We start from the raw sequence: 12904 nt of genomic DNA, 5'->3' as shown, positions 1-12904 counted from the left end.
CTTTCAATGTATTTTCACTCTAATTTTAGAAAAAAAAGTCAGACCAGAGACATCGTTGAGTTGAAAAGTTTCATCCATGAGCTTCCAGAGGGTCTGACTCTAAACGGACTCTAAGAGAAGTTACGACTCCCACCTGCCACAGTCCGTAGTATCACCTCATACTCCTCAAAGTAACATAACGTTTAAATAATTTTACCACACTTGCTTCAAGCAAGAGAATTTTTCTTTGTCCAGGTGTTGTTGAGGTCGTTGCTAATGCCTTTGGTGTGGTTACTGTTGAATATTCTCAGAGCGCTTGCTAAGCATCAAGCACTCTGTTAAGGACTCTGTGTGCATTATGTCATTTCATAACAATCTTATGAGGTAGATACTGTTATTTTCCCATTTTACAAATGGGGGAAACAAAACAGATGGCGCCCAGCTGGCCAGTCCATGACATCTTCAATATATAAGTAACAATGCTCTGTTTTATCATCTTTCTGCCACACATGGATTCATGCATGTTAAGTTCTATTTGGTGTAATTAAAACTCCAGGATAAAATTGTAACTCTACCTTTGAAATAATATAGTTAGAAGAGAAGACTCTCTTGAGGAAAGCCCACAGTAAAAGATAAGCTTCAGCATTTCCTAGTTTATCATCATAACCATGTTTTTCAAACCACTGAAATCTATGATGTAAAAGATGTTATGGTGAAAAATAAACAGTGACTCATTCATCTGTATTGGCTCTTTTGAAATAGAAATCTTTGTTTTATTTCTAAACATATTTTCTCTCATAGAATGGAAATCATTTTCTATGCCATCCTTATAAAAGAAATTTAAGTAACAGACATAATATAGAAATTTTCTTATTTTATATTCTCCAACGGCCCTGTATCATTCTACAGTTTTGAGTACCCATAGGATCATATACAAATCTGTAAAACAATGAATACGTTCTCCTCTTGTCAGCAAAATTTGCATTTTCAAAGGAACACTATGATACAGTCCATCAATCTGAACCAAATAAGATAATTCACTGTTTCAATATGAACCAGACATTTTTCTAGACTCCTAAAATAATAATAATAAACAATAATCAACTAAGAGAAAATAATGAATAATTAGTTGGCAATAGGAGTTTTAAAATATCTAACAAATTTTGTTATCATAATGTCAATATCAGGAGGTATGCTAACTGTATAAAATTATAGGCCAGGCATGGTGGCTCATGCCTGTAATCCCAGCACATTGGGAGGCTAAGACAGGTGGATCAGGAGGTCGGGAGTTCGAGACCAGCCTGTCCAATATGGTGAAATCCCGTCTCTAGTAAAATATACAAAAATTAGTTGGGCATAGTGGTGCGTGCCTGTAGTCCCAGCTACTAAGGAGGCTGAGGCAGGAGAATCGTTTGAACCAAGGAGGTGGAGGTTGCAGTGAGCTAAGATCTCACCACAGCACTCCAGCCTAAGCAACAGAGTGAGACTCCGTCTCAAAAAAATAATAATAATAAATAAAAAATTAAAAAAAAATAGTTTGTCCAAATCTAGTGGTAGATTTTCATTTTCAGTGATGGTTTTAGCTGTGGCTTTCCTTTAAAGTTGCTGTATTAAAAACATGTATTGTTATGTATTTGGCAGTTGTGCTTTGCTGTTTTCAAAGCCAAGGTACTCATCGAATTTGATATAGGCTTTACATGCCCCCATGAACACCCAGAAAGGAGTTTAATCAGCGGGAAAGATCGTAACAGGGTGCAAAAAGATCTTCTAAGAAAATAAGAACTTCTAGAAGGTGTTAGAGTGCTTGTGAAATTGGAAGCCAAGCTTGAAAACAATCTCTCCATCACCCCAGTGTTGCAAGATGAACAAACCTACTCTAACTAAGGTGATTACAAACTGTAGGGCCTAAAATGAGGTTATCCTCACAAACTGGGTAATTGCTGCCATTTTTAAGCTAGGGTTTGACCAACTAGCTACAGGTAATCGCTTGAGAGACAATTTATTGTGAAAACTAAGCTTTACCAAAAAATGAGAGGAGCATTAAGGTGTGGTTGCATGAATTGCCAGGCTCTACGCTTCTGAAGGCGTTGGGAGAAAGCATCTCTTCTCACATAATCAATACTCTCCTGTCTTCAACAGAACTAACCCTGCCCCCATGTCTTTTGGGGGATTTACAAGGTAGGTTAGCAGGTAAATATTCAGTAGGAAGTACAGACATCACAGAGTACAACAGAACTATAATTTCTTTTTAAAGAAATAATCACTTTTTAAATAAATCAGTAAACATTATGACAGATCCAAACAAACCTTTATTGAATTTAACTAAAATTAAGTTAATACAACTTGCCCCAAGTTGATGAATACATTTTTATCATTTAGGGCAATTATGAAGAAAGTCAGGGCATTTAGGTTCTCAAAGATTTTGGCTACTGGGAATAGACCTGAAACAAAATAAGTTTCTATTAAAATGAACTTTACTTTCTTATTTTAGAGGCTGCAAAATGGTCCAGGGAAATCAGTATGTATAAATACACATAAACAATGTCATTTCCACACAATTGTGACAAATGGTATGCTTTCCCATCCTGGGGCCATACTTACCTCCCTGCATCATCCAAATTAAATGTATTCTTGTAAAACTCCCTCAAAATAGAAATCATTAAAGCATAAATCATCGGCTTACAGACTGACAAACTGTCAGATTTACATTTACGTTTTACAGGGCTCGTAAAATGGCAAGTCAGATGGTAAACCTGTTTATGAAGACAGCACAAGAAGCTTCAACAAATGCCACAATCTGTTCCGTTAATGATGTTTAAGATATTTGATTTCTGTCAACAGATACCCACTCCTCTAGCTTTTCTGGGAAAGAGACCTGTCCCCAAAAATCCAGAGCAAAATATGCTTCAAGAAATAAACATTACTAAAAAAAATGATAATAACAAAAGAAGGATGCAGCCGCAACAATAAGATGGATGTAAAATGGAGACAAACAGAAATGAGGAAAAGAGAAGAGAGAGAAGGAAGGAAGAATGAGTCAACTAAAGCAACATCAAAATACATAGGGGATTTTAGTAATGATTTTAAATGTAGTATCCTTAATTAGTAAAACTAATATACACTTATGCAAGGAAATAATGATCTTAGGAGATGATAATACTTTTATTCATAAATAAAATCTCATGATTCTTCATAATTCTTCAGTTAGGTGTGCCTAAATAAATCCTAAGTGTTAAAAGACACTGGTCTATATTAAAGTAGTTAAGGTAGAATTCAGTTAATTAGCCTAGTCTAAAATATGTCTCAAATATCAAATAGATTTCAGAAATATAATTTCAATCATAAACTACATAAATAAATTATGACAGAATACTTTATGTCCTTTAAATGATCAACGACCTATAAACTGATGGCAAAATATATTTCAGATTTCAAGGTGATTTGAGCTTGCTATTGAGAAAATTTTTAAAAAGTGGGGACAAAACTAGTTCAATCAATATTTATATATTTTTTCTCTCCATGTAACTAAAAGTGTAGAATTTGTAGTTACGTAATATACAGGGCTCCTTGACTTACAATGGGGTTGTGTTTCTATCAACCCACCATAAGGTGAAAAATATCATTAAGTAAAAAAAATGCATTTAACACACTTAACCTACCGAACATCATAACCTAGCCTACCATAAATGTGCTCAGAACACTTGTATTAGTTTACAGTGGGCAAAAGAATCTAACATGAAGCCTATTTTATAAATAAAGTATTGAATATTTCATGTACAAGAATCATATACATAATGCTACCCCAGGAAAAGGTCAAAATTCAAAATTCAAAGTATGTATTTCTACTGAATGCTTATCACTTCTGCACCATGTTAAAGTGAAAAATCGTAAGTCAAACCATTGTAAGTTGAGGACCATCTGTATATGCATTGAGAGATTTTATCTACATTAGTATTCTAATAAAATATACTGGTATGCATAATTTTTAGTCACTTCCATATTTTTCACAAAAGCCTGGTCCATCTGTCATGCCCACCACATATCAGTGAACACTGACTGACTACTTTTATAGAAAATAAAAAAAAACAAGACAAACAAAACAAAAAACTCCACAACTTTATATGTTTGGATTTTAAAGTAAACTCCATAAACTCAGTGAAACTATAAAAAGTGACTTGAATCATGTTTGCAATCAAGATAGCCACATGACCATGCAAATGTACAAATGAGGGGGACTAAATGCTGCTCTACACAGAGCAAGGTCACAAACACAACAATCACAGGGAAATCGGTCACCATCTGCCACACTTTCTCTGATGTTTGCCTCCATTCCTTGTCAATTAAGCTGGGTCCCCAACTCTCACTAAAGATTAATTTAACTGCTATGCTCCTCCTTTTTTCCTGAGAAGTACTGTAAGGATACTGGTCTCACACTTGTGCCTTCTCTCCTTGGTATCTTGCTGTGTTCCAATATCACTGGTCCTTTCCTCTTTGTTTTTAAATCAGAATCTCTTCTTTAAGGTGGTGGCTGGATCTTCACACCACCTTACTACTGCTTCCACTCACCATTTTGTCTCTTACTTTCCTTTCCCTGATTCACTTCCAGAAGCAGCAGGATACATTGGTTGTCTATGCCATACTACTTATCGAAAGGTGGTCTACAGACTACCTATGATTCAGAATCAGAAGGAAAAATTGGTTAAAAGTGTTAATTCATTAGTCCATACCAGACCTTCTGGATTAAAGTTTCCTGGGGTAAGGCCAAGGAATCTATATTTTTAACAAGTTTTCAAGATGATTCTTAAGTAAATTTTGAGAACCACTGGTCTCTTTCCTCAACACCCAATCTCTTCCTAATCTTACAGTTGTGCTGTCTATTCCAGAATCCTCTGAATCTTCTCCCCAATCCTCAATCACTTCCCCACTGTCAAATTCCAAGACAATTTTGCATTTATGGACCATCTTGCTGCCCTTTGTGAAACTCTTTTTTGTTTTTTTTTTTTTTTTTTTACTTTTTTTTTTTTTAAATTATACTTTAAGTTCTGGGGCAGAACATGCAGTTTTGTTACACAGGTATACATGTGCCATGGTGGTTTGCTGCACCTATCAACTCATCATCTACATTAGGTATTTCTCCTAATGATATCCCTCCCATTGCCTCCCACCCCTCCAACAGGCCCCGGTGTGTGATGTTTCCCTCCCTGTGCCCGTATGTTCTCATTGGTCAACTCTCACTTATGAGTGAGAACATGCGGTGTTTCCTTTCCTGTTCTTATATTAGTTTGCTGAGAATGATGGTGTCCAGCTTCATCCATGTCCCTGCAAAGGACATGAACTCACTCTCTTTTATGGCTGCATAGTATATTCCATGGAATATATGTGCCACATTTTCTTTAACCAGCCTAACATTGATGGGCATTTGGGTTGGTTCCAAGTCTTTGCTACTGTGAATAGTACCGCAATAAACATATGTGTGCATGTGTCTTTATAATAGAATGATATATAACCCTTTGGGTGTACAACCAGTAATGGGATTGCTGAGTCAAATGGTATTTCTACTTCTAGATTCTCGAGGAATAACCACACTGTCTTCCACAATGGTTGAACTAATTTACACTCTCATCAACAGTGTAAAAGCATTGCTATTTCTCCACATCCTCTCCAGCATCTGTTGTTTCCTGACTTTTTTAATGATTGCCATTCTAACTGGCGTGAGATGGTATCTCATTGTGGTTTTGATTTGCATGTCTCTAATGACCAGTGATGATGAGTTCTTTTTCATGTCTGTTGGCTGCATGTCTTCTTTTGAAAAGTGTCTGTTCATATCCTTTGCCAACTTTTTGATGGGGTTGTATTTTTCATGCAAATTTAAGTTCCTGGTAGGTTCTGGATATTAGCCCTTTGTCAGATGGACAGATTGCAAACATTTTCTCCAACTCTGTAGGTTGCCTGTTCACTTTGATGATAGTTTCTTTTGCCGTGCAGAAACTCTGTAGTTTAATTAGATTCCATTAGTCAATTTTGGCTTGTGTTGCAATTGCTTTTGATGTTTTAGTTATGAAGTCTTTGCCCAGGCCTATGTCCTAAATGGTATTGCCTAGGTTTTCTTCAAGGGTTTTTATGGTTTTAGGTCTTACATTTACATCTTTAATCCATCTTGAGTTAATTTTTGTACAAGGTGTAAGGAAGGGGTCCAGTTTCAGTTTTCTGCATATGGCTAGCCAGTTTCCAAAACACCATGTATTAAATAGGTAATCATTTCCCCATTGCTTGTTTTTGTAAGGTTTGTCAAAGATCAGATGGTTGTGGATGTGCAGTGTTATTTCTGAGGTCTCTGTTCTGTTCCATTGGTCTATATATCTGTTTTGGTACCAGTACCATGCCATTTTGGCTACTGTAGCCTTATAGTATAGTTTGAAGTCAGGTAGCGTGATGCCTCCAGCTTTGTTCTTTTTGCTTAGGATTGTCCTATACAGGCTGTTTTTTGGTTTCATGTGAAATTTAAAATAGTTTTTTCTAATTCCATGAAGAAAGCCAATGGCAGCTTGATGGGAATAGCATTGAATCTATAAATTATTTTGGGCAGTATGACCATTTCCATGATATTGATTCTTCCTATCCATGAACATGAATGAGCATGAGCATGGAAAGTTTTTCCATTTGTTTGTGTCCTCTCTTATGTCCTTAAGTAGTGATTTGTAGTTCTCCTTGAAGAGGTCCTTCACATCCCTTGTAAGTTGTATTCCTAGGTATTTTATTCTCTTTGTAGTAATTCTGAATGGGAGTTTGCTCATGACTTGGCTCTCTGTTTGTCTATTATTGGTGTATAGGAATGTTTGTGATTTTTGCACATTGATTTTGTATCCTGAGGCTTTGCTGAAGTTGCCTAACAGCCTAAGGAGCTTCTCAGCTGAGACAATGGGGTTTTCTAAATATACAATCATGTCATCTGCAAACAGAGATAATGTGACTTCCTCTCTTCCTATTTGAATACCCTTTGTTTCTCTCTCTTGCCTGATTGCCCTGGCCAGAACTTCCAACGCTATGTTGAATAGGAGTAGTGAGACAGAGTATCCTCGTCTTGTGCCAGTTTTCAAAGGGAACGCTTCCAGCTTTGCCCCTTCAGTTGATATTAGCTGTGGGTTTGTCATAAACAGCTCTTATTATTTTGAGATATGTTCCATCGATGCCTAGTTTATTGAGTGTTTTTAGCATGAAGTGGGGTTGAATTTTATCGAAGGCCTTTCTGCATCTATTGAGATAATCATGTGGTTTTTGTCATTGGTTCTATTTATGTGATGGATTACATTTATTGATTTCCTTTCTTGTTTTTGTTTCACAGATGACATCATCTTCATCTTACATCCCACCTCTCAGAACATTCTCTCCTGTTCTGCCATATTTCCTACTTGCCTTCCCACTGTGAGTGTTCTCTGTGGCTGAATCCTGCTTTTTCTTCATCATCTTGCATATTTCTTTGTCATATCAAAGTTCCCTCTCAAATAATTCATCATCTCATGACTTTTAAGATGTTTGCACTGTTTATTCACAAATGTAGATCTCTAATGCATATATCCCTCTCCTTTAGGTCCCAGCCCTGGATCCCAGATGATATATTTAACACTTACTTTCCCTTGTTATTAGCTGTATCCTCCTATTTTCCATGTCCAAAATATATATTAATCCTGTGATGATTAATTGTGTGTGTTAGCTTGAATGGGCTAAAGGATGCCCAGATTGTGCTAAAACATTATTTCTGGGTATATTCATGATGGTGTTTCCAGAAGACACTAGCATTTGAATTTGTGGTCTTAGTAAAATAGATTTCTCACTGCAATGTGGATGGACATCATATAATCGATTGGGGGTCTAAAGAGAACAAAGAGGAAGAGAAATGGCAAATTTGCTTTCTGCTCGAGCTAGGACACCCAATCTTCTCCTGTCCATGGACTTCAGCCTAGTTCTTGGGTCTTCAGACTTTGACCTGGATGTACACCATTGGCCCCCCTGGCTCTAAGACCTTTGGAATTATACTGAAACTATATCATTGGTTTTCCAGCAGAGAGCACATCTGGAGACTTTCTAGCCTCCATAATCACATGAGCCAATTCCTCATAATAAATCTCTATCTATATAGTTAGCTAGCTAGCTAGCTAGCTACCCTGTTAATTCATTTCTCTGGAGAACTCTCATACAAATCTTTTTCTTCCTCAAATTAGATGCTTCTCTGTTGTAACCGAGAAATATACATATGCAACTCTAGGAAAATTCTCTGATGAATTCCTCAAAGAGTATTCCTGAGTGCTTACTAGATACAGAGTACCACGCTGAGTGCAACCAGTTACCCAAAGAGCCTTAGATTTTGCCTTTGAAGTCTAATGTTAGAGATATATTGTAGATTCAACATTAAGATAACAGATAGTGGTACATATTCTAAGATCATTACAAATGCCATGATTTTTAGAGGCAAAATAGATCTAGATTCAATCACATGGTTGCTATTTACATAATATTAAATGTGGTAATACTGAACCTAAGTTTTTATTGGGAGGTGAAACTTGAAAATTCATCCTGTTGGCTGGTTGTCAAATTAGATATGTATAGCATCCAGGTTATAATAAATTTTTACTCTAGCTCCTCAGCTGCTTCTCAAAGAAAAAAAAAAAATTTCAGACAATAATGAGGAAAATGGAAAAGAATGCTGAAGTAAGTGTAGTTTAGATAAAGTTGTTTTATAACATTGCTTAAGCAAAACAAGTGATGCTATGTTTCCAAAGTAGAACAGTACGTAATATCAAGTGCCTGTGGAAACAACAATTTAAAATAAAAAGGGAGGAAATACATTGAAAAAAAGCAAAAAGTAGATTATTTAAAAGACCTACTTCTCTTTTTGTCAAGTTATTATAAATCAGAAACCAAAGCAAATTTACTCATCAAAGACCAGGATGAGCATGAGTCTAAGTGGGGGGGAAGAGGACTGGCCAGGAAATTGCATTTTAACTATAAAAAAGCCTCTCTGGGACATCCTTTGTTTGCCATGACTGCTATATCGTTTGTTTTACTCAAAATATTTATACATTGTGTCTACTTATCCTAATTCAACAGGACTTCAAAGACTTGAAGATATTTTTATTTTTTAATTTAAAAATAATATATCTGTTAAATCATTTTGCAGTTTGTCAAGAATATATCCTCTGAGGAATCAAAGATGGGAAACCTCTAAAAAGGTTTGAGTTCCTTTCCTTAAGCTGCTCTACTATCTGTCTTCCTATCCTCTCTAGTTCCATTTTGGTTTCTATAATTTGTTTCCCCAGTTCTCCATTGAGGCATGAGCCACTATTAAGTGTCTATGGCACTCAAGACGTGCCAGGGAAGTAAAGTACTACATGTTCTTTTCTGTCCTGTAATTTCAAGAATTGGGTTTTTAGCATCTCAAGTTGTTCCATTAGAGGAGATAAATAGTGGCATAGAAAGATGTAAGATAAGAACAATCTTTCTCTGTGTTCTGTCAAGCATCAGTTAAATCCAAAGTTAAAAGAGCAGAGCCTGGGACCAAGGGGCTGAATCTATCCAGTAATTATTGTGCCCCCACTGTACTATGGGAAAAAGGAGATGTTTAAGCAGAAACAATCTCAGGTATCTGGAGGAGGGCAGTGAGGTTGAAGCCATGGCAGGGGAGGAAGGAGATGGGCATGGAGCACTAGCATGGAAGCTGTGAAGTGGGTCCAAGAGGGAGGCTCGCCTAGGACTCTGCTGGTCAGAGGCAGCAAGACAGCTGTAGTCCAGCAACAGGGGAGGGGAGAGGTGAGGTGGGCCCTCTCCTGCCTCCTGGTCCTCCAGTCCACCCTCCCAAGGCATGACCTGTGAGCACCTCAGCGGCTGCCTGGCCAGGATGAGACAAGGGTAAAACTTGTCTTCCATGGTTCACGTGAAAGAATCAACAAACAAAAATATAATACAAATCTCATCAGGTTCCTTCCTTGAAACTCATGGCTGTTCACTCTGTGTTCTGGACAAAGTTCAAGGCACTTGAGGCTTTTTGTAATCTGGCTTCTACCTATCTTTATAGTCTCATTTTCACCCCAATACTGAGGCCCTAACCAATCAAGTACCTTTCCCTGAGTCAACACACCCTTACACACCTCTGTGCTTGTGAACATCCTGCATTCTCTCCTGGGCATGGCTCTCCGACACCCATCCTAGCTTCCTGACTAACTTTGTGAATGACCCCTCACACTAAGACACAGACCACATGTCACCTCCTCCAAGATACTTACCCTAGCCTTTTCCTACCCGCCTAGGTGAAATTAGGTGCTCTAAATTCTGTACTCAACCCTCATATATACACCAATTAGAGTTCAGATCACAGAATAACTTAATGCATGTCTTTCTCTAGGAACCCAGGATTTTCTCAAGGGCAGAAGTCACATCCTATTCATCTTGCATCTTTCAGTCATTAGCACAGTGCAGGAACACAGTAGTGACTCAATAAATATTTACCAAATAAACTGTTGTTAACTTTGTCCAAATTAAAATGCAGTCACATATGTTTAAAACAAACAAAAAAACGTCTAACAAATAGAGCTAGGGAAGGCCATGAGAGAGTTCTCATGCACGAATGCCTGATAACAAGAACTATCATAAAAGACTCTGTAGAACACACAACGTCACACAAAAGCCATCTCAGCCTTAAACAAACACTTCTGCGAGGACATTTTTCCCAGTACCTTCCTGTCCAGCCTCAAACTGGAGCCACCCTTGTTACTGCTGGATGCTAGTAGCCAAGGATAATTATCTCAAACAATAATGTAATCCTTCTCATTTTTTCTCTAAAAACCTTTGCTTTCCTTCACCTCCCTGAATACATACATAGTTTACTACTTTACTATGTTACACATATTCCCATTGCAATGCCTACCCCTGAATAAATATCATTTTCTTTTAGAGAGCCTCTCCTTCTTTACTATTTAGGTTTACACTGTTGATACATACATTCAAATAAATTTAACCATCGTTTTCTGAAAACTTATCACACAGCAGACCTCGACTAGATCCCAAAATTATCAAGGTAGTTAACACATGATTACTATGCTTAAGAAGCTTGGAGCCTTGCAGGGAAGACCAAATATGTAAAGACATAATTATAGTACAACATAGAATGTACAGTGCTTAGGTACATAGTAGGTTCAAAAATAAGACTCGAGAGAAAAATATTGAGATGGAACCTGTCTATAGCAGAAGCTTTAATGAAGGGAGAAATAAATTTGGCCAGGATGCTTCAAGCTGATTTAGCAGCCAGCAGAGAGCCATTGAAGGGCTTGGGAGAGGAACGGCATGCTGATGCAGATGGCATTTTAGAAGAACCATTTGGCAGCAGCATGATGAAACCACTGGAGCAAAGAGAAGGTGCAATATGAGATGCCCTAAGCTTCCTTGTTCTGAATTACAAAATATGACTTTCTACTTTATAAAGCTGCTTTAGTTCCTTCCATTAAAGGTGTTTATATCATCAAGGGAAGCCAAGATGCATGCCACAAAGAGTCAAATGCTGGACAAACAAAAGGTAATAGTACTTACAGAATATGATGCATGTTGCCATTTACTGGGAAGTACAGCTAAAAGCAGAAGAATTTGCCAAATAGCTCAGAAAAGTACCATAGAATTCTCAAAGTCAGGGGAGTTCAATAAGAGCAAACTGTATCATGAAGAATTCTCAGTCTAGTTCTTCCAGCTGGCCTTTTAGAGAAACTGTTTAATCTCAACAACACTTAAGTCAAGTAAGTGAAACACAAATTATAACCTTAACCTAACAGAAAATGTGCATAAAACCTCAGTATTCTTTAATATGTCTCAAAATTATATTTTCAAGCCCAGAGCTGCCACAGAGTCAAGATCAGGTGTTCTTGAGATAAGACCATGACACTCGGAGTAACTGCTCAAGTTTATCAATGATTCAGAGCCTCCTTCAGACTCTGAAAGAGGACGAGGCTCCAACATGGACTATGATGCCAAAAAGAAGGTATAATGTTGCATGGAGAAAGGCACACCACCACCAGTGAGTTAAAAACAAACAAACATGCCTGTATCATAAATCTGGTATTTATTCTCTCCCACCTTCTGTGATAAGCAGAATTCTAATTCTAAGGTGGACTCACTGACCTTTACCCCATGGTGTAACTCCAGTGATTATGTTATATCACATAGTGAAAGAGAGTTACCAGTGTCATTAAGGTTACTAATCAGTTGACCTTAAGAAAAGGAGATTATGCAAGTGGGCTTAATCATATGAGTTCCGTTGGTAAAAAGAGAAAATTTTCTCTTGCTGTAACAAAGGGGGAAGCCAGAGAGATTGGAAGTATGAAAAGGACTCCAACACCATTGCTGGTTTGAGGATGGATGGAATCATGTGAAAAGGGATGCAGGTGGCCTTTAGAGCAGAGAGTGGCTCCTGGCTAACAGCCAGTGAGGAAACAAAGATCTCAGTCCTACAACCACAAGAAACAACTTTCAAAGATCTGAATGATTTTGAAGCACATTCTTCTTCACATCTTCCAGAAGAGAATATAGCTCAGCCAACATCTTGATTTCAGATTTGTTAAGACCCTAAGCAGAAGACTCAGTAAAACCCACCAGAACTTCTGACCTATAGGACTGTGAGATAATCAATGAGTATCGTTTTAAGCTGGAAAAGTTTGCATTGATTTGTTATAGTGGCAATAGGAAATGGAGGTACCTCCAAAAACTTATTAAGTTGATGCCCATACATTGACAGACATAAAGGTCTCAAAACTAAATAAATACTTCCATCCTAATGTGATTTCATAAAGCAGGGGAACTGTACATTAAAGAAAACTATAAGAAAAAAAAAGCACATTGAAGAATGATGAATTTGGGAAAGGCACCCAAGAGATTGTAGGAACAATCT

General features: G+C 37.3%; 1 protein-coding gene across 2 annotated transcripts in view; it reads right to left on the bottom strand.

Annotated features, from left to right (window-relative positions):
* The window catches only part of PID1 (phosphotyrosine interaction domain containing 1), a 253410-nt gene that overhangs the window by 47074 nt on the left and 193432 nt on the right, over nt 1-12904 (bottom strand). The gene's annotated exons all lie outside the window — the stretch shown is intronic.

This window comes from Macaca thibetana, chromosome 12, assembly GCF_024542745.1.
Source record: "Macaca thibetana thibetana isolate TM-01 chromosome 12, ASM2454274v1, whole genome shotgun sequence".
NCBI classification, from domain to species: Eukaryota; Metazoa; Chordata; class Mammalia; order Primates; family Cercopithecidae; genus Macaca; species Macaca thibetana.
This window is presented reverse-complemented; position numbering and strand designations above follow the sequence as displayed.